At 48.1% G+C, this 20,734-nt stretch overlaps 1 long non-coding RNA gene across 1 annotated transcript; it reads left to right on the forward strand.

The window, feature by feature from the left end:
- The first annotated feature begins 682 nt into the window (after positions 1-682).
- Positions 683-17,545, forward strand: LOC117044445. The gene is made up of 3 exons (XR_004426293.1): positions 683-904; positions 16,613-16,762; positions 17,513-17,545. It is a non-coding gene; the product is annotated as an uncharacterized LOC117044445 (long non-coding RNA).
- Positions 17,546-20,734: the final 3,189 nt, after the last annotated feature.

Consider the following 20,734-nt stretch of genomic DNA (forward strand, 5'->3'; position numbering starts at 1 on the left):
CCATCATTCTAAAATTGCATATGGGAGTTGGGGAGACTGAGTTGGGCTGCCACAAGCTTGTTTTTTCCTGCTCACCGTGGGGAGGGCTAGATAGGCTGTGGCCCTGACCACATGATTTTGCTCATGCCCCCACACAAGGATCCCCACCTTGCCTGCTGCTGGGCATCTCTGTCCACTGGAGCCCAGCCTGGCCTTGTTGAAGCAGCCCTGGCTCCCACAATGAATGGCTGCCTGGCCAGTGTTGGGGGGGGGGTGCGCCCACCAAGAGTCGCCATGGCCAGGCAGGCTCCCCCCATGTGGGCAGGTGGCACAGCACGGCCCTGTGAACCCTCTGTGCCCCATGCCTGCCCAGCAGTGATGGCGTCTAGAGTTGGGCTAGAAGGAAGGGTTTTGTTTGCCCTCTGCGCCCAGTCCCTGGTCCCGTCTGCAGAGATCACCACCACCACCAGGGGACATCAAAAGATGCCGTGCCACTGTGAGCAGAGAGCAAGACACAAACCCACAGATTCACTTTCTGAGTTGTTAAACAGTGGAACAGAGCCCTTCAGAAGGTGCCAGATTCTCCTTTGCAGGAAGATTTTAAGCAGAGGTTGGATGGGTACCTGCCAGGGATGCTATAGCTGTGATGGGGTTGGACTTGAATAACCTATGACTCTGTGGTCTTTGGCTGGTCCTTGGCACATGCCCATCAGGGCTTGCCACATCCATCTTGCAAAGGACGGTTGGCATCCCACAAGATTTCATCAGTCCTCCAGCCACCTATAAATAGAGGGACCTCTCCTTCCCCAGTCAACTGCTCTTCCACTTGGCTTCTGGTACCTCCAGGATTCCCAACAACCTCCAGTCATGAAGATCTTCTGCCTCCTCTCTGTTGCCGTCCTCTTCTTGATGCTGCTGGCTCCAGGTATGGCCGCCTTCTCGGATGCTTCTTCTCTGATCTGCACAGATCTCAGCTTTATTCCTTTTAAACCTGCCTCTGAACACTACTTGCTGTGACTCCCAAAGAGGTGGGATCTTGCTCCTATGTCCTCCTGGAGAGTTTCCCAAATGGGGCTTCTGGTTGGACACTGTGAGAAGAGGATGCTGGACTTGATGGGCCCCTTTTGGCCAGATCCATCAGTCAAGCTCTTCTTAATACCCCATTTATATGGTCCACAGAAGCTCTTGCTTTCAGATCTGTAATAATGAGCTTCAGCAAACTCAGCTTTGCAGTGGGAAAAAGAATGGGCCAGTTTCCTGGGCAGGGAGGCTTCTCTCTCCCACTTTTGCCAGTGGCCACCCAGGGAAGCCAGTGACTCTGACGCAGCCTTCCCTCCCACCTTGGCTCAGATCCTGAAGGTGCAGGGAGGCAGAAGAAGGGACTGACTCTCTGCTCCAGCCCTGCATTCTTCCTGCACCAGCTCTCCCCAACTTGATGTGCTCCAGTTGTGCAAGCCATCAGGGTCATTGTGGAAGAAGTTGTGGAAGGTGTAAAAGGTCAGTCCTGTGAGACAGAGCCTCCAAAGTCTTATTTTTCCTCCTCCAGATTTCACCAGAGCTGAAGGGAGCAGTTGTCACGGGACCCAATGTGGTATTCAGAGATGTCGACAGAACAGGGGAAGCTGCCAGATACGGTGCCGGGCGAACCAAGCGGCACTTTTTAGGTGCTCTGGTCGCCAATGGTGTTGCCGTAGAAGTGAGTTAAATCAAATCTTAGCTGTGCTCGAATATTAGTCAGTGGTGTCTTCTGACCCCAAATGCATGAGACTCATTGCTCTGTCCCCCCCCCATCCCGGACCCCACCTCCCTCTCTTAACCTTTACACCCACTGTGAGTGGGAACAGTATCAGCGTGTGCACAGGGGGTTGAAGACCCTTTCCTCTCCCCTTGCTCCCCCCATGAAAGCTCTCTGACCCCTCAGCCACAATTCCCCTTAGCCTCCATTGGCTCATAGAACAGTTCTTTGTGGTATGAGAGGTTAGGGGCTCATTCGCTGACCCTCCTCAAATAGCAAAGGCAACCTGCGTGAAACATCCCTGTGATGGTGGTTATTGAATCACAGCATTGTAGAGCTGGAAGGGACCTCCCAGTGGCTGGAAGGAAAAGAGTTAAATGCACACCAACCCACACTCACAAGAATCTGCTCAGATGTGTCCTCCCCTGGGATTGCTGTTTGTAAAAACAAGAAGGGGGAAAAACCGCAATAGAAAAAATAGGTGTCTGTGTGGTAGCAAAGTCCCGCCCAATTCCCCCAAAATACATATACGAAATGTAGCATTGGGAGGGACCCAAGGGGTCATCTAGTCCAACCCTCTGCAAAACAGGCCCTCCGTGTGCAATTTGGACTCTGACAACAGTCAGCTCTTCTGCCTCCCAGTTGGAGTCACTGGTTTGTGTTTTCAGAACCACCACCAGCACCCGTATTAACAGTGTTTCCTCCTCTCACAGGATGGTAACTCTGCAGACCTCCGGTGAAAGGAAGACCCCAAATGCATGACACTCATAGCTCTGTTTTCCACCCCACCCCACCTCCCTCTCTTAACCTTTCAGCCTCTGTGAGGGGGACAATATTAGTGTGTGACCAGAGGGTTTAAAGGCCTTTCCTCTTCCCTTGCTGTCCCCATGAAACTTCTCTGACCCCTCAGCCACAACTCCCCTTACCCTGGGAAGGAATGCCTCCATTGGCTCAAAGAACAGCTCTTCGTGGCATGAGAGGGTGGGTGGGGGCTCAGTCGCTGACCCTCCTCAAATAGCAAAGGCAACCTGGTTGGGAAAGAGTTCAATGCACACCAACGCACAAACACAATGATCTGGTCAAATGTGTCCTGTCCTGAGGCTGTTTTTTTTTTAATAAAAAAAGAGAACCACATTAGAAAAAACATGTGTGGTAGCAAAACCCTTCTCAGATTCCCCCAAAGTACATACATGAAATGCTCAGAGGTCTCTCTTTCAATAATAGAATAGAAATGTAGCATTGGGAGGAACCCATCTAGTCCAACCCTGTGCAACAGAGGCTCTCTGTGTGCAATTTGGACTCTGACAACAGCCAGCTCTTCTGCCTCCCAGTTGGAGTCACTGGTTTGGGTTTTCAGAACCACCAGCAGCAGCCGTATTAACAGTGTTTCCTCCTCTCACAGGATATTAACTCTGCAGATCTCCGGTGAAAGGAAAACCCCCCTGCTCTCCTCCGATGTGCAGATGCCTCGACTGCACTCCCCATCTCTGCTGGGGAAGAAACCGCTTTGCTTGGTGCTGCTGAAGGCGATTCTGGGAAGGAGTCAAGAGGGAGCCATCCTGTCTGCCTGCCTGCTCATGAGTAAGCCCAATTGTTCCCACTGGGGACTGACTCCTTAGTAAATGGGCTCAGGATTGGAGCTTGGATCTGGTTTGCCTGCAAAAATGCTTTAGCTTGTTCTTTTTAATAAATGCAAGCATTGGAAACCTTTGTGTTGGTTCATGGTATGGAAACGTGTGGTGGGATGGGGGCATATTTGAGCCAATGGACAAATATCAACAGGGAACTTCCGCAGAAAAGTCTTCTTTTCGCATTTCTGCCCTCCAAACCTCTTGCGAAGGAGGCACATGAAGAAGGCCTTCTGATGGTAATCTCAGGTTCCAGGTCATAGGGGGAGAGGCCTTTCATAGAATCATAGAATCCTGGAGTTGGAAGAGACCACAAGGGCCATCCAGTCCAACCCCCTGCCAAGCAGGAAACACCATCAAAGCATTCCTGACAGATGGCTGTCAAGCCTCCGCTTCAAGACCTCCAAAGAAGGAGACTCCACCACACTCCTTGGCAGCAAATTCCACTGTCCAACAGCTCTTACTGTCAGGAAGTTCTTCCCAATGTTTAGGTGGAATCTTCTTTCTTGTAGTTTGAATCCATTGCCCCGTGTCTGCTTCTCTGGAGCAGCAGAAAACAACCTTTCACCCTCCCCTATATGACATCCTTTGATATATTTGAACATGGCTATCATATCACCCCTTAACCTTCTCTTCTCCAGGCTAAACATACCCAGCTCCCTAAGCCGTCCTCATAAGGCATCGTTTCCAGGCCTTTGACCATTTTGGTTGCCCTCCTCTGGCCACGTTCCAGCTTGTCAGTATCCTTCTTGAACTGTGGTGCCCAGAACTGGACACAGTATTCCAGATGAGGTCTGACCAGAGCGGAATACAGTGGTACTATTACTTCCTTTGATCTAGATACTACACTCCTATTGATGCAGCCCAGAATTGCATTGGCTTTTTTAGCTGCTGCATCACACTGTTGACTCATGTCAAGTTTGTGGTCTACCAAGACTCCTAGATCATTTTCACATGTACTGCTCTCAAGCCAGGTGTCACCCATCCTGTATTTGTGCCTTTCATTTTTTTTTGCCCAAGTGTAGTACTTTACATTTCTCCCTGTTAAAATTCATCTTGTTTGCTCTGGCCCAGTTCTCTAATCAAGGTCATTTTGAAGTGTGATCCTGTCCTCTGGGGTATTAGCCACCCCTCCCAATTTGGTGTCATCTGCAAACTTGATCAGGATGCTCTCAAGCCCATCATCCAAGTCATTGATAAAGATGTTGAATAAGACTGGGCCCAAGACAGAACCTTGTGGCACCCCACTAGTCACTTCTCTCCAGGATGAAGAGGACCTTTGCATAAGTCCATTTTGTGAAAACGCGTGCTGGGTTGAGGAGACTTTTTTGGTCAGACTCTAACACCCTTTCTCTCTCTCTCTGCCAGTCAGTGGTGCCATTCAGGTTTTGTGGTTCTTTTGCAAACATGGCTTTGCACAGGGGCATTTCTCAAATTGCAGGCAGGCACCTCTCCCTGGGGTCTCCCCTGCCCCTCCCCATGCCCCTTTCTCTGTGTCTCCCCTCCAACTGTCCTGCTTCCTTGGGCAGCTGCACAGAGAAGGACAGGATGTTTCATAAACAGGAATTGAGCAGAGCTGGAAAAGTTAGGGGACATAGCCTGCCACGATTCTCCGATGAAAATAGAGACATTCTATTTAATAATAATAATAATAATAATAATACCCCCACCTGGCTGGTTTCCCCAGCTCAAAAATATATATAAAAGCATCATCATAACACATAAACATTTTTTAAAAAAGATTCCCTATACAGCACTGCCTTCCGATGGCTCAGGGATCGCAGAGCTCCAACATTTCTCTGATGGAAATGGGGACGTCCTTAGGAAAAGAGGGACATTTTGAGATCAATTCAAATCAACTGGGTGAGCTTCTGCAAATCCAGGACTGGCTCCGGAAGACAGGGACATTTGGAGGGTTGGAGGGGCATGGAGGAAGAAGACGGGGGCAATGAAGGAGAAGGGGGGGATGGAGAGCCTTGTGGACAGGACTGGCCCAAGACATTTGAGCCCCTCAGGCAAACCACAAAATGCTGCTTTCCAGCCCCCACCCACCCCCTACCCAGGGAAGAAGCGATGAGTTAAAATCTTAATAAGCGTCAAGTGGGGGGATATCAGCAATGCCTCCCAGTCGCCAAAATGCATTTCTTGGAGGCTGAATCTGATGCCCCTGCGGATCCTGCCACCCGAGGTGGGCACTACCCCTTGCCTCATGAGTGGGCTGGCACAGCATGTAGATCTCTGTCCTGCATGGCAGGGAAGGAAGAGACAGGGGTGGGTGGGAATCAGAGCTGGGGGGGGGGAGGCAGCGTGACCCACACAGCGAGGTTTCCCCGATACCTTCCAACATTTCTCCAGTGAAAAGAGGGGTGTCTTGTTCCATCATCATCATCCTGCTCATCATCCTCATCATCATGATGTTATTATTTATAACCCACCCTTTGGACTGGGTTGTTCCAGCCACACTGGGTGTCTTCCAACATATAGAATACCCTGACCCCACCTCTCCTCTCTTCTTGCTTGCAAGCGAGTTGGCGTCCTGCTCCATTTCCGCAGCCTGTGGGGTGTTGTCACCTGGAAGCTTAGGCCAAAAAGGTTTCTCATCTTGCTGTGGATCAGGGAGTGCCCTGCATCCCTTCCCATTCTTGGGGTCCTGAACCCATGGAGTGTTAGAATCTAAGAGAGGAGTTTGGTGAGCTAGTCAGACAACTTTCTTTGTAAGACTAGACTAGGACCTTCGCTGGCCACTGGAGTGTCCTCATCAGCATCTCAAAAGAATAAGGCAGGCGGGAAGAGCTGCAACTAAGAGGGATCCTACAGGCTAATAGGTGAGCTCCACCATCCTCATCCACTAGCTAATAGGTAAAAGAAGACTGGTATCATCATCATCATCATCATCATCATCATCATCATCATCATCAATTAGATTTCTATACAACCTTTCATCTGAGGACTGCAGTGCAGTTTAAAATACATATTAACAAACCAAACAATAACACCCCACACATATTGTAAAAGACCATAGATTTTTTTCATTAGCCGAAGACCTGGGAGAAGAGCAATTTATTTGCCTGACACCTAAAGGAGCCAACAAAATGGCTGGGGCAGGTTCCGTGGGTGGGTGGGTGCGCACTGGGACACCCGATCTCTGTGATCACGGGTACAAGGAGGAGTTACACTAAGACCAGATCATGTCATTACCAAGGAGGTAGGTTTAGTCGTTGTTTGAAGACTATCCCTGCAGTGATTTTACCTATTGGGAAGACCGAATTTTCTGAGTGCATGTTCTGGAAGTTGGGCAATAGGGGCAGTAAAGGTTTCCTTTCGCTGTACTGACCTCCCCGCTGCACCAAGGACTCCCTGCTCTAGCTGCTTCAAGTCATGGCGGATGTTCTCCTGGAGACACCTAGTTTGGTTGTCCTAGGGGATTTAAACATCCATTCCGAAACTGGAATATACTCGGAGTCAAATGTGGATTTCATGCTCTTTATTCAGCTCATAGTAGCGAGGAAATGGAAGTTTCCCCAAAACATTTGCTTTATGTACATTATTTACACAATGGGCCCCACGTGATTGGCTAATTCCGGGATTCTCCTGTAGGCCAATCAGGTTGCGGATTCATTTTCACCTGGAGCTGGATTGGATCAGGAAGTAAAAATTGCTGGAGGAAATGTGGAGTGATAGGAACATACAGTCATATGTGGTGGAATTGTCCTTTACTTAATAATTTTTGGAAACAGATTGGTACTGAAATATCAGGAATTGTGGGTAGAGAAGTGGAAATATCTAAATTAATGGTTCTCATTAGCCTGGGTAGCAATGGTTTAAAAACAAAAGAGGAATGCAAATGTGTAGGTGGTAATTGCAGCTAGACAGGTTATAGCGAGTAATTGGAAAAATGCATTAGAGCTAGGGGTGAACCAATGGAGGAAAAAATTGAATAATATTGTAATTTTAGAATACCTAACTGCGAAGATACGCAGAATGAAAGGGTTTAAGGTCAGTGAGAAAGAGGATTGGCTTGAGAACCTACTGAATTATTTGGGTAGGTTTGAACAATTTGGGGTAATCAAAACGTTAAAAGCTAAATAAACCTTGCGGGTTGTTAATATATATATAGAATTGTACATAGGGTGGATTTGAATATGTTTCATTGTTTATGTATATCCGATGTATCGGCCGCCTGGGGAGATTCACTGTTTTTGTCTGGGTTGTTGGTGATCTAAATAATAATTTAAAATATATTTTTTAAAGAAAACACCACATGCTGGGCCAGCCCACTCATGAGGCAAGGTGTGGTGCCCACCTCGGGTGGCAGGAACCACAGGGGCATCAGATTCAGCCTCCAAGAAATGCATCTTGGCAACTCGGAGGCATTGCTGATATACTCCCTCTTGATCCTAATGTACCGTATTTTTCGCTCCATAAGACGCACTTTTTTCCTCCTAAAAAGTAAGGGGAAATATCTGTGCGTCTTATGGAGCGAATGGTGGTCCCTGGAGCCGAATTGCCCAGGGGCCAAAAGAGGAGCATGCTTTTTATTTTACAAAGAGAAAAGGGGGTGTTGAAAGGACCCCGCTCAGCAGCTGATCAGCAAGAGATTGGGAGAGAGATAAGAGTCCCGGCTCCCTTTCAGCCCCGCCCTCCATTGCTGAATGTGCTGCAGAGGGAGGTTGTTTGTTTCCCCAGCGACATGGGACTGGCTGATTAGATTATCTGTCTGGAAACTGTAGAAAAGGCTCCCTTTCCTTTAGAAGCTGCAGAAATGTGAGTTGAACCCCATAAAAATGGGCCTTTTCCTCTTTGCTTTTCCCCCTTTGCAAAAGGAGCTTTGCTTTTCTCCCTTTGCAAAAAAGCCGCAAAACTTATAGCTGATCCTAAAACCAAAAAAAAAAAAAAAAAACCACCAGGGCTTTTCCCTTTGCAAAAAAGCCGCAAAACTTATAGCTGATCCTAAAAAAAAAAAAAAAAAAAAAACACCAGGGCTTTTCCCTTTGCAAAAAAAGCTGCAAAACTTTTAGCTGATCCTAAAAAAAACAGGGCTTTTAGAGGAGGAAAACCAGAAAAAATATTTTTTTTTCTTGTTTCCTCCTCCAAAAAAGAGGTGCGCCCTATGACCTGGTGCGCCCTATGGAGCGAAAAATGCGGTAGGTTTTAACACACTCCTTCTTTCCTGAGTAGGGTAATGTGGGGGCTGGATAGCACCATTTTGTGGTTTGCCACAGGGGTTCAAAGGTCTTGGGCCGGTCCTGTACACAAGGCTCCCCATTCCCCCTTCTCCTTCATCACCCCCTTTCTCTTCCTCCACGCCCCTCTGACCCTCCAAGTGTCCCTGTATTCCATGGACACTCCTGGATTTACAGAAGCTCTTCCAGTTGCTGATTTGATCTCAGAATGTCCCACTTTTCCTAAGGATGTTCCCATTTCCATCAGAGAAATGTTGGAGAGTGTGGAGTTGGAGAGTGAGCCGCCTGAAGGCAATCCCTGTATAAGGAAGTATTTTTTTTAATGTTTAATGTGTTATGATGTTCACAATAATAGAATAAGATAGACACAGAATGGAAAACGGAAAATTTATCAATGTAATATTTTACACTGTATGTTCTGTATACCTTAGAGCACATATTCCATACTATAACAACAACAACAACAACAAACTTTATTTATTTGCATAGCCCACAGGCCGTTGCATAAAAAAAAAAGCACATATTACAGATACTGATAAAAACCATATATAACCAATAAAATGAGCTGAATCAGGATTCGGCACAATTAAAACAAGAATAAATGAGATCTTAATTATGAGGGGGCACTGTTATTCAGCTGGCAGCCCTCAATTTCATGGCCCTCTCAACAAATCTGGCTACCTTCTCCGTTGTCTGGGTATTCTGGTCTGCCAGGAGGAAAAACAGTATGTCCTGTATGTCCATACAGTATGTCCATACTATAATAATTAAATGAAATAAAGATTTAAAACATCAAAATAGATAGATAGATAGATAGATAGATAGATAGATAGAGTCGGACCAAAAATATCCCTCAACCCAGCACACATTTTCACAACATGGTGCTGCACAAAGGTTTCCAATGCTTACATTTATTAAAAAGAATAAGCTAAAGCATTTTTGCAGGCAAACCAAATCCAAGCTCCAATCCTGAGCCCACTTACTAAGGAGTCAGGCCCCATTGGGAACAATTGGGCTTACTTATGAGTAGACAGGCAGACAGGATGGCTCCCTCTTGACTCCTTCCCAGAATCGCTTTCAGCAGCACCAAGCAAAGCGGTTTCTTCCCCAGCAGAGATGGGGGGGTGCAGTCGAGGCAGCTGCACATCAGAGGAGAGCAGGGGGGTCTTCCTTTCACCGGAGGTCTTTCACCAGAGATCTGCAGAGTTACCCACCTGGGAGAGGAAGCACTGTTAAAATTGGGGTTGGTGCTGGTTCTGAAAACCCAAACCAGTGACTTCTTCTTCTTAGACCCTCTTTTTTTTTACAAACATCATGCCCAGGATAGGACACATTTTAGCAAAGAATTGTGTGTGCGTGTTGGTGTGCATTGAACTCTTTCCCTTCCAACTCTACAATTCTGTGATTCAATAACCCCCTGCACAGGAATGTTTCACACAGGTAGGTTGCCTTTGCTATTTGGGGAAGGTCAGCGACTGAGCCCCCACCCACCCTCTCATGCCACGAAGAGCTGTTCTGTGAGCCAATGGAGGCATTCCTTCCGAGGCTAAGGGGAGCTGTGGCTGAGGGTCAGAGAGCTTTCATGGGGGGAGCAAGAGGAGAGGAAAGGCCTTTAAACCCTCTGGTCACACACTAATATTGTCCCACTAATATTGTCCCCCTCACAGTGGCTGAAAGGTTAAGAGAGGGAGGTGGGGGGGAGGGGAAGACAGAGCAATGATTCTCATACATTTTGGGCCCTGAGCCACCATTGACTAATATTTGATTAGAACTAAGATTTAGCTCACCTTAAAGGCAACACACTAGGCGACCACACCGAAAAACTGGCCTTTGGTGCCCAGTGCACCTTGTTTGCAGTCTCCCATTTTGCCGTCGACATCTCCAAATACAACCAACTTGGGCTCTGGTGATATCTGGATGAAGAAAAAAAGACTTTGAAGGCTCTGTCTCGCAGGACGGACATTCTACACCTTCCACAACTTCTTCCACGGTGGCCCTGATGGCTTGGACACCTGGAGGGCACCTTGTTGGGGAAAGCTGGTGCTGGAAGAATGCAGGGCTGGAGCAGAGAGTCAGTCCCTTCTTCTGCTTCCCTGCACCTTCAGGACAGGGTCTGAGCCAAGGTGGGAGGGAAGGCTGCCTCAGAGTCACTGGCTTCCCTGGGTGGCCACTGGCAAACAGTGAGAGAGAAGCCCCCTGAACCGTTCTTTGACCCACTGCAGAGCTGAGTTTGCTGAAGAGCATTATTACAGATTTGAAAGCAAGAGCTTCCGTGGATCATATAAATGAGGTAATAAGAAAAGCCTGTATGATGGATCTTCCCCAAGAGGGCCCATCGAGTCCAGCATCCTCTTCTCACAGTGTCCAACCAGAAGCCCCATTTGGGAAACTCTCCAGGAGGACAGAGGGGCAAGATCCCTCCTCTTTGGGAGTCACAGCAAGTAGTGTTCAGAGTCATGTTTAAAAGGAATAAAGCTGAGATCTGTGGAGCTCAGAGAAGAAGCATATGAGAAGAAGGCCATACCTGGAGCCACCAGCATCAGGAAAAGGACGGCAACAGAGAGGAGGCAGAAGATCTTCATGGCTGGAAGTTGGTGGGAATCCTGGAGGTACCAGAAGCCAAGTGGAAGAGCAGTTGGCTGGGGAAGGAGAGGTCCCTCTATTTATAGGTGGCTGGAGAACTGATGAAATCTTGTGGGATGCCAACTGTCATTTGCAAGATAGATGTGGCAAGCCCTGAGGGGCATTTGATAAGGACCAGCCAAAGACCACAGAATCATAGACTCATAGAGCTTCAGCGTTGGAAGGTACCCCAAGAGTCATCTAGTCCAACCCCTACAATGCAATTTTTAAAACCAATAAAGTGTGTGTGTGTGTGTGTTTGTGTGTGTGTATATATATATATATATTCCTTCCAGTAGCACCTTAGAGACCAACTAAGTTTGTTCTTGGTATGAGCTTTCGTGTGCATGCACACTTCTTCAGATACACTGAAACAGAAGTCACCAGACCCTTATATATAGTGAGGGAGTGGGGAGGGGTATTACTCAGAAGGGTGGTGAGAATGGGGGATTGCTTTATAGGTGTGGAAAACCTGTTGACCACTGTTAACGATTGCAATTGGTCTTACAGGAAAAAGCAGGGGGTGAGATGGCTAAAATAGCTTTGTCATGTATAATGAGATAAGAATCCAATGTCCTTGTTCAGACCAGGTCTATCCATGCTTTTAAGTTTGGTCATGGGTTTCAATTTGGTAATGAGTTGCAACTTCTCTTTCCAGTCTACAGTATTTCTTAAATTCCTTTGTAATAAGACAGCTACTTTGAGATGTTGTATAGAATGTCCTTGGAGACTGAAGTGTTCTCCTACTGGTTTCTCTGCCTTGTGATTCCTGATATCAGATTTATGTCCATTTATCCTTTGGCGTAGGGTTTGGCCTGTTTGTCCAATATAGAGAGCTGAAGGGCACTGTTGGCATTTGATGGCATACACAATGTTGGAAGATGAGCAATTGAATAGTCCTGAGATGGTATGTTTGATGTTGTTGGGACCAGTAATGGTGTTGTCCGGGTTTATGTGGCAGCAAAGTTGGCATCTGGGTTTATTGCAGGCTCTGGTACCAGTGTCCATGTTGAGTCCTCTTGTTGTATTATTGTGGGTGAGGAGCTGTTTGAGATTGGGTGGCTGTCTGTAGGCGATGAAGGGTCTTCCTCCCAGAGCTTGAGAAAGAGAACTGTCGTTGTCTAGGAGAGCTTGTAGATCTCTGATGATGTGTTGTACTGTTTTAACTTAGGAGCTGTATGTGATTACTAGCAGTGTTCTGTTATTTTCCTTTTTGGGTCTGCCTTGCAGCATATGTGTGTGTGTGTGTGTGTGTGTGTGTGTGTGTATCACCCAAAGGCGAGGGCAGGGATTTTAAATTTAAATTGGAAAAGGGGAAGAAGTATCAGTGCCAGTTGTGAGCTGTTGGTCTGGGTTGTGCCTGTAACATTTGGAAGGCAGTTGACATGAGATGTCTTCAGCATGCTTTCCCAAGAGCCCGAAGTTCAAACCCAGCAGGCAAGGTGGGGAACCTGTGGTCACACAGCTAAGTCCCGTTTCCCCACCTGGTCTTGCTTCAAGTTGACGGAGAAGCGTTGCTCCATCGGATGCCCACAGGCAGCAATGTTGGGTAAAGCAACTGCCAATTGCAGCCCAGTGAACTTGGGAGATAGCTCGGATCAGAAGGTCATATTGGGGGACAGTGGGTGGTATTGGGGAGCAGCAGCACCAAAGACATCCCTTGGCATGGATTGAGGGATGGAGCTGGAGAAAAGGGGCAAACAACACATGTGAGGATTCCTTGAAAATATTGTTACACAGCACCCAAATTGTGGAGCATTGACAGCCCTGCAGCTGGGTGAGGCCAAAGGCTCTTCTAGTCAGGGCCCCAAGCAGCTGTGGTGTTGGGAGATTACCTGGCTCTTGGGCATTGACTGCAGGAGAACATCTGCATCAGGGCTGGACTATTTCCCCCCCAAACGTTTTGTACCTCAGCTGCATACACTATGCATGATTTGGAACAGAGCTGCCCTTCCAAGTGTTCTCCTTTCATGAATTTGCAATGAAGTTCAATCAAGTAATGTGCACCAAAACGCATAAAGTGGTGTAATATGTATCCATATGTGAGAAAACAGCATGCAAGAATGGGGGAACGGGACACTGCCTTGCAAAGAAGTGTATATTAGTTACGATTACATTAAAATGCTTGTGTATTTGGAAAAAAATTCACCCCAAAATGCTGATGTGTGGTATTCATGTAGAATTAGATGAGAAGTGATCCATTGTCTTAGACATTGTGTGAGTGAGCAAAAGACATTCTGATATCCATATGTGATTGTGCTGAGTGTAAAGTTCCTTGCTGGTCTATGTTTCAAGATATGATTTCTTATGACCAATCCTACGTGACCTGAAATTGGCAAGAAATTGGCTGTTCCTATTGGCTTCATTTGCCTTCCATTACAGTGAGACGGGATAGTCACGTCTCTTTTAGATAAGTGTTGCTATTTAATTTACAACTGGCTGGTAAGGATGTGTCCCTTTGATAACTTCATAGCATCTGTCCCTTTGAAGTAGATATGCTGAATCCTGGAGGCCTGGGTAGTGTCAATATGGCAGGGATGTTTACCCTTCATTTCCTCCTGTCAATCTTCTGTCCTTTCTTCTACCTGATCTTTGGAATGCTAATAGACCTGTAGCTAGGGAAGTTAGTTCTTGGATTATCATTGGCTCGTTTGAATTCTGTAAGGCGGTTTTATGTGTGAATAAAAGTGCCTGGGTAGAGAGAGAAAGGGAGCTTTTTGTCCCACTCTTGTCTCCCAGTCAGGCTTGCTGGTCAAGACCTTGTCTGTCTTTTCTTGAACTCACGTGAAATATACTCGGAGTCAAGTGCAGTACATAACATCACACAAAGTGGCTTAAGCAGAACGCCACACTGTTGAGTTTCTAAGCATTGTGTTTCTAAGCAAACTGATGTGCAATCCATAGCTGTCAAGTTTCGGATTTGAAAATAAGGGATCAGCAGTCTCCCCTATCCCGGGGACAGTCACATGTCAGTGGTGGGCGGAGCCAGAAGCAAAAGTGGGCGGAGCAGCAATGTAAACTCCAAGCAGGCTCGGGCTCGGAGTGGAGCAAAGAGGAGGGCAGCCATGTGCGCCGCGCGATGGAGCCCCATCGTCTTCTTGTCTGATCCCTTCAAAACAGGACAGGAAGCAGCAGCTGCTCAAAGGCAGCCAGGTTCCACCCACCAGCTAAGCCTATTGGCCGGCTGAGGGGCTCGGCAGCAATGGATAGGGGCTGATGCAGGGGGAGGAATACACCCCCCTGTAAGCGCGGGAAACGGCTCCCACTTGCTTTGAGGGCTGAGGCTTTTCTCTCCAAGTAGGCGAGGTCTTCCCACCCAGTCCCTGGCCAGCAGGGGAGGAGCTGCTTCCATTAAAAACGGGAAATTTAAGGGAAATAAAAAATAAGGGAGAGCAGCAGGAAACTGCTTGAAATAAGGGAGAATCCCGGGGAAAACGGGATACTTGACAGCACTGGTGGAATCGTGGAGAATGCAGGGAGTGTTTTGTCAGATGTTGACATTCTGCCCTCCATGATGCCAAGGCTACGAAGCAGCCTGTTATGTACAGAGTTGAATAGGATCCAAAATGCAGCAGTCTGGTTGGCCCTAGAACAATAGGATTCAGAATGCAGCAGTCTGCCCCAATTCGGCTCCAGGTGGAAGTGAATCCGCCACCTGATTGGCCCACAGGAGTATTCCGGAATTAGCCAATCACGTGGGGCCTGTTGTGTAAATAGTGTATATAAAAGCAGACGTTTTGGGGAAGCTTTCATTCCTTACTACTATGAGCTGAATAAAGAGCATGAAATTCACACTCGACTCCGAGTATATTTCACAGCCAGATCAGTGGGGCAGGTTGCATGTGGGGAAAAGGCGGAAGAGATGCAGGGGTTTCCTAAAGGGAGGCAAGGTGGATTCATATAGAACAGGGGTGGCCAACTCCCAAGAGACTGCAATCTACTTACAGAGTTAAAAACTGGCAGTGATCCAACCCCATTTTGGGGGTTCAGGTGAAAGTTATTGAGCTTTTTTTAGGAAGGAGGAAAGCCCCATTTTTAGGGGTTCAGGTAAAAGTTGCTGTGCTTCTTTAGGATAGAAAGCCCTTTTGGGGGGGTTCAGGTCAAAGTTGTTGAGCTTTTTATAGGGGAACAAAAGTTGTTGAGGGGAGCCAGTGATCTACCAGAGATGTCCAGTGATCTACCAGTAGATCACGATCTACCTGTTGGACGTGCCTGATATAGAAGTGCAATGGAGACGTGACGGGAACCTGAGTGTCAGGAGATTTGGGAGAGATAAAGGAAAGGACCTTTTCATTCAGCGTATAGTTAAACTACGGAACTCCCTGGCACAGGAGGCACCGATGCCTTGAAATGCAGACCAGGGGCTGCTAGCCATGAGGGAGATACTCTGCCTCTGCAGTGAGGGGCCACAATGGTTCTTAATGCCCGTTTCTGGGAATCCCATGTGATCCATAGCCATTGGTAGCCTACAAGAAGGACCTGAGTGAACACCACTCTCCCCACTTGCGATTCTGGGCCAATGATGTTCAGAGGCCTCCTGTCTCCAGCAGGGGAGGGAGAAAGTCGCCATCCTGGCTGGTAGTCATGGGCAACCTTCTGCCCCAAGGATTGGTTTCTCCTCCCTTCTCTTTCTTTTCATCAGGAATATGGAGGTGGGCTCCCCTTCAGATAAGCGCAAACACACCCATGCCCCTTTATGTCTGCTATAGTTGTGTTGGGGTTGGACTTGAATAACCTATGACTCTATGGTCTTTGGCTGGTCCTTGGCACATGCCCCTCAGGGCTTGCCACATCCATCTTGCAAGCAACGGTTGGCACCCCACAAGATTTCAACAGTCCTCCAGCCACCTATAAATAGAGGGACCTCTGCTTTCCCCAGCCAACTGCTCTTCCACTTGGCTTCTGGTACCTCCAGGATTCCCACCAACCTCCAGCCATGAGGATCTTCTGCCTCCTCTCTGTTGCCGTCCTCTTCCTGATGCTGCTGGCTCCAGGTATGGCCTTCTTCTCACATGCTTCTTCTCTGAGCTCCACAGATCTCAGCTTAATTAATTTTAAACTTGCCTCTTAACACCACTTGCTGTGACTCCCAAAGAGGTGGGATCTTGCCCCATGTTTCCCAAATGGGGCTTCTGGTTGGACACTTGGAGTGGGTAAAAGAATGGGCCAGTTTCCTGGGCAAGGGGGCTTCTCTCTTCCAGTTTGCCAGTGGCCGCCCAGGGAAGTCAGTGACTCTGACGCAGCCTTCCCCACCATCTTGGCTCAGACCCTGTCCTGAAGGTGCAGGGAGGCAGCAGAAGGGACTGATTCTGCTCCAGCCCTGCATTCTTCCAGCACCAGCTTCCCCCAATCTGGTGCCCTCCAGGTGTCCAAGCCAGGAGGACCACTGTGGAAGAAGTTGTGGAAGGTATAGAAGGTCAATCCTGTGAGACAGAGCCTTCACAGTCTTATTTTTTCTCCTCCAGATTTCACCAGAGCCCAAGGATCCAAATGTCATGGGACCCAATGTCCTACTCAGAGATGCCAACAGAACGGGGGAAGATGCCAAGTACGGTGCCGGCCGCCCCAAGTGGCAGTTTTTAGGTGCTCTGGTCGCCAACGGTGTTGCCGTAGAAGTAAGTCAAATCAAAACTTTGCTGTGCCCCAAAATTTGTCAGTGGTGTCTCATGACCCCAAATGCATGAGACTCATCGCTCTGTCCCCCCTACCCCACCTCCCTCTCTTAACCTTTACACCCACTGTGAGGGGGAACAATATCAGCGTGTGCATAGGGGGTTGAAGACCCTTTCCTCTCCCCTTGCTCCCCCCATGAAAGCTCTCAGACCCCTCAGCCACAATTCCCCTTAGCCTCCATTGGCTCATAGAACAGTTCTTCGTGGTATGAGAGGTTAGGGGCTCATTCGCTGACCCTCCTCAAATAGCAAAGGCAACCTGCGTGAAACATACCTGTGAAGGTGGTTATTGAATCACAGCATTGTAGAGCTGGAAGGGAAAGAGTTCAATGCACACCATCGCACAAACACCCAAGGATCTGCTCAAATATGTCCTCTCCTGGGGTTGCAGTTTGAATAAAGAGAGAACCACATTAGGAAAAAAAAGTGTGTGTGGCAGCCAAACCCCGCTCAGATTCCCCCAAAGTACATACATGAAATGCTCAGAGGTCTCTCCTACAATCGTAGAATAGAAATGTTGCATTGGGAGGGACCCAAGGGGTCATCTAGTCCAACCCTCTGCAAAACAGGCCCTCGGTGTGCAATTTGGACTCTGACAACAGTCAGCTCTTCTGCCTCCCAGTTGGAGTCACTGGTTTGGGTTTTCAGAACCACCACCAGCACCCATTTTAACAGTGTTTCCTCCTCTCACAGGATATTAACTCTGCCGACCTCCGGTGAAAGACCCCTGGTGAAAGGAAGACCCCCCTGCTCTCCTCTGATGTGCAGCTGCCTCGACTGCACCCCCCATCTCTGCTGGGGAAGAAACCGCTTTGCTTGATGCTGCTGAAGGCGATTCTGGGAAGGAGTCAAGAGGGAGCCATCCTGTCTGCCTGTCTACTCACGAGTAAGCCCCACTGGGGTCTGACTCCTTAGTATGTGGGCTCAGGATTGGAGCTTGAAATTGGTTTGCCTGCAAAAATGCGTTAGCTTCTTCTTTTTAATAAATGCAAGCATTGGAAAACTTTGTGTGGGTTCATGTTGTGAAAGTGTGTGCTGGGTTGAGGGGACTTTTTTGGTCAGACTCAGATACCCATCTCTCTCTCTCTCTCTCTGCCAGTCATTGGTGCCATCCAGGTTTTGTGGTTGCTTTTCAATCCTTGGCTTTGCACTTCTCAAATTGTAGACAGGATCCTCTCCCTGGGGTCTCCCCTGCCCCTCCCTGTGCCCCTTTCTATGTGTCTTCCCTCCAACTGTCCTGCTTCCTTGGGCAGCTGAACAGAGAAGGGCTGGAAAAGTTAGGGGACATAGCCTGCAACATTTCTCCCATGAAAATGGGGACGTTCTATTCAATAATAATAGTAATCGTAAACAACAACAACAACAACAACAACAACAACAACAACAACAACAACAACAACAACAACAACGTCCAACCTATCTGACTGGGTTCCCCAGCCACTCTGGGTGGCTCAGAAATATATATATAAATTCATAACACGTTAAACATTTTAAAAACTTCCCTGTACTGTACAGGACTGTCTTCCGATGACTCAGGGGTCACAGAACTCCACACCCTCCAACATTCCTCTGATGGAAATGGGGGCATCCTCAGTAAAATGGGACATTCTGAGATCAAATCAGCAACTGGGAGAGCTTCTGTAAATCCAGGACTGTCCCTGGAAGACAGGGACACTTGGAGGGTTGGAGGAACATGGAGGAAGAAGACGGGGGCTGTGAAGGAGAAGGGGGGAATGGAGAGCGTTGTGAGTAGGACCGGCCCAAGACCTTTGAGCCCCTGAGGCAAACCACAAAATGCTGCTTTCCGGCCCCCACCCCCACCCCCTACACAGGGAAGAAGCAATGAGTTAAAATCTTAACTAGCAATGCCTCCCAGTGGCCAAAATGCATTCCTTGGAGGCTGAATCTGATGCCCCTGTGGATCTTGCCACCCGAGGTGGGCACTGCCCCTTGCCTCATGAGTGGGCTGGCACAGCATGTAGATCTCTGTGCTGCATGGCAGGGAAGGAAGAGATGGGGGGGGAGGCAATGGGCGGGGGGCAGAGTGGCCCACACAGCTAGGTCTCCCCCAGGCTTCTAGACAAGACATGCATACCTTCTAACATTTCTGCAGTGAAAAGAGGGGTGTCCTGTTCCACCACCACCACCACCATTATCATCATCATGTTAATATTTATAACCCACCCTTTGGACTGGAGAGATATTATATTTTATTCTGGAGAGGGGAGAGAAGCATCAGTGCTTGCTGTGAGAAGTTGGTCTGGGCTGTGTCCTGTCTGGTGATATTTAGCAGGCAGTTGCTGGTCTTTTGCAATCTCCACAGAGATGGGCCCCGTGAGATGTCTTCAGCATCCTTTCCCAAGAGCCTGAAGGGCAAACCAAGCAGTCAAGGTGGGGAACCTGTTTTCACGGGGCTAAGTCCCATTTCCCCACCTGGTCTTGCTTCAAGTAAACGGACAAGCGTTGCTCCATCAGATGCCCACAGGCAGAAAAGTTGTGCAAAGCAACTGCCTGATTCATCACAGTGAACTTGGGAATTAGCCCAGATCAGAAGGTGATATTGGGGTGTGTGGAATGGTGGGAATGGGGAGCAGCAATGCCAAAGAGATCCCTTTCCATGCAAACCGATTCAAGGATGTAGCTGGAGAAAAAGGGCAAATAACACATATGAGGATTCCTTGAAAATATTGCTACACTGCACCCAAATTGCGGAGCATGGAGAAAACCCAGGGGGTTCAGTGTTTGCCCAGAGTTCGATTTCCTTGAAGGTGAGCAGAGACTTTGGTGTCTTTAGGAGATATAGGGTTTTTCTGATCATATAGAGAGAGCCTGAGCATAAAATGGAGGTGTTCACAGCATGAACACACACACACCCCCCAAATCATCCTCCTCAGTTTGTCACAGCTTTAGATCCCCCTACACAGCAAACAGGAATCTGTGTCTCCAGCTTCCAGGCTCCTTCCATCTCAGCTCTCACACCCCACATGGGCCCAGGACCACAGAATCTCAAGGATGGCCTCTCCCCATATGAGCTGACCTGGACCCTGAGATCATCATCAGAAGCCCTTCTTCATGTTCCTCGTTCACCAGAGGTCCGGAGGGCGGCACTGCGAGGAGAGGTCTTTTCGGTGGTGGCTCCCTGTTTGTGGAATGCTCTTCCCTGGGAGTCTCACTCTGTCCCTTTAGGTGCCAGGCAGATACATTCCTCTCCTTCCAGGCCTTGGACAAATGAAAAAAATCTATGGTCTTTTACACGACTGTATGTGTGGTGTGCTATTGTTTGGTTTATGTATTTTGATGTTTTTGTATTTTAAACTGCGATGTGGTCCTCAGATGAAGGGTTGTATAGAAATCTAATTGATGATTATGACGATGACGACGACGACAACAACAACAACAACAACAACAACAACACTAACCATCACTGTTCTCTTCCCTATGAGCTAGGGGATGGGGAAGAAGAAGAAGAAGAAGAAGAAGAAGAAGAAGAAGAAGAAGAAGAAGAAGAAGAAGAAGAAGAAGAAGAAGAAGAAGAAGGAAGAAGAAGAAGAAGAAGAAGAAGAGGAGTTTGGATTTGATATCCCGCTTTTCACTACCCGAAGGAGTCTCAAAGCGGCTCACATTCTCCTTTCCCTTCCTCCCCCACAAGTAACACTCTGTGAGGTGAGTGGGGCTGAGAGACTTCAGAGAAGTGTGACTAGCCCATGGTCACCCAGCAGCTGCATGTGGAGGAGTGGAGACGCGAACCCGGTTCCCCAGATAACGAGTCTACCCCTCTTAACCACTACACCACACTGGCTCTCCAGTGATGGTGGAATGGCTCACCTACTAGTGTGTTAGGATCCCTCTCAGTAGCAGCTCTTCCCACCTGGCTTATTCTTTTGAGATGCTGATGAGGACACTCCAGTGGCCAGC

Source organism: Lacerta agilis, chromosome 3 (assembly GCF_009819535.1).
Source record: "Lacerta agilis isolate rLacAgi1 chromosome 3, rLacAgi1.pri, whole genome shotgun sequence".
Classification (NCBI taxonomy): domain Eukaryota; kingdom Metazoa; phylum Chordata; class Lepidosauria; order Squamata; family Lacertidae; genus Lacerta; species Lacerta agilis.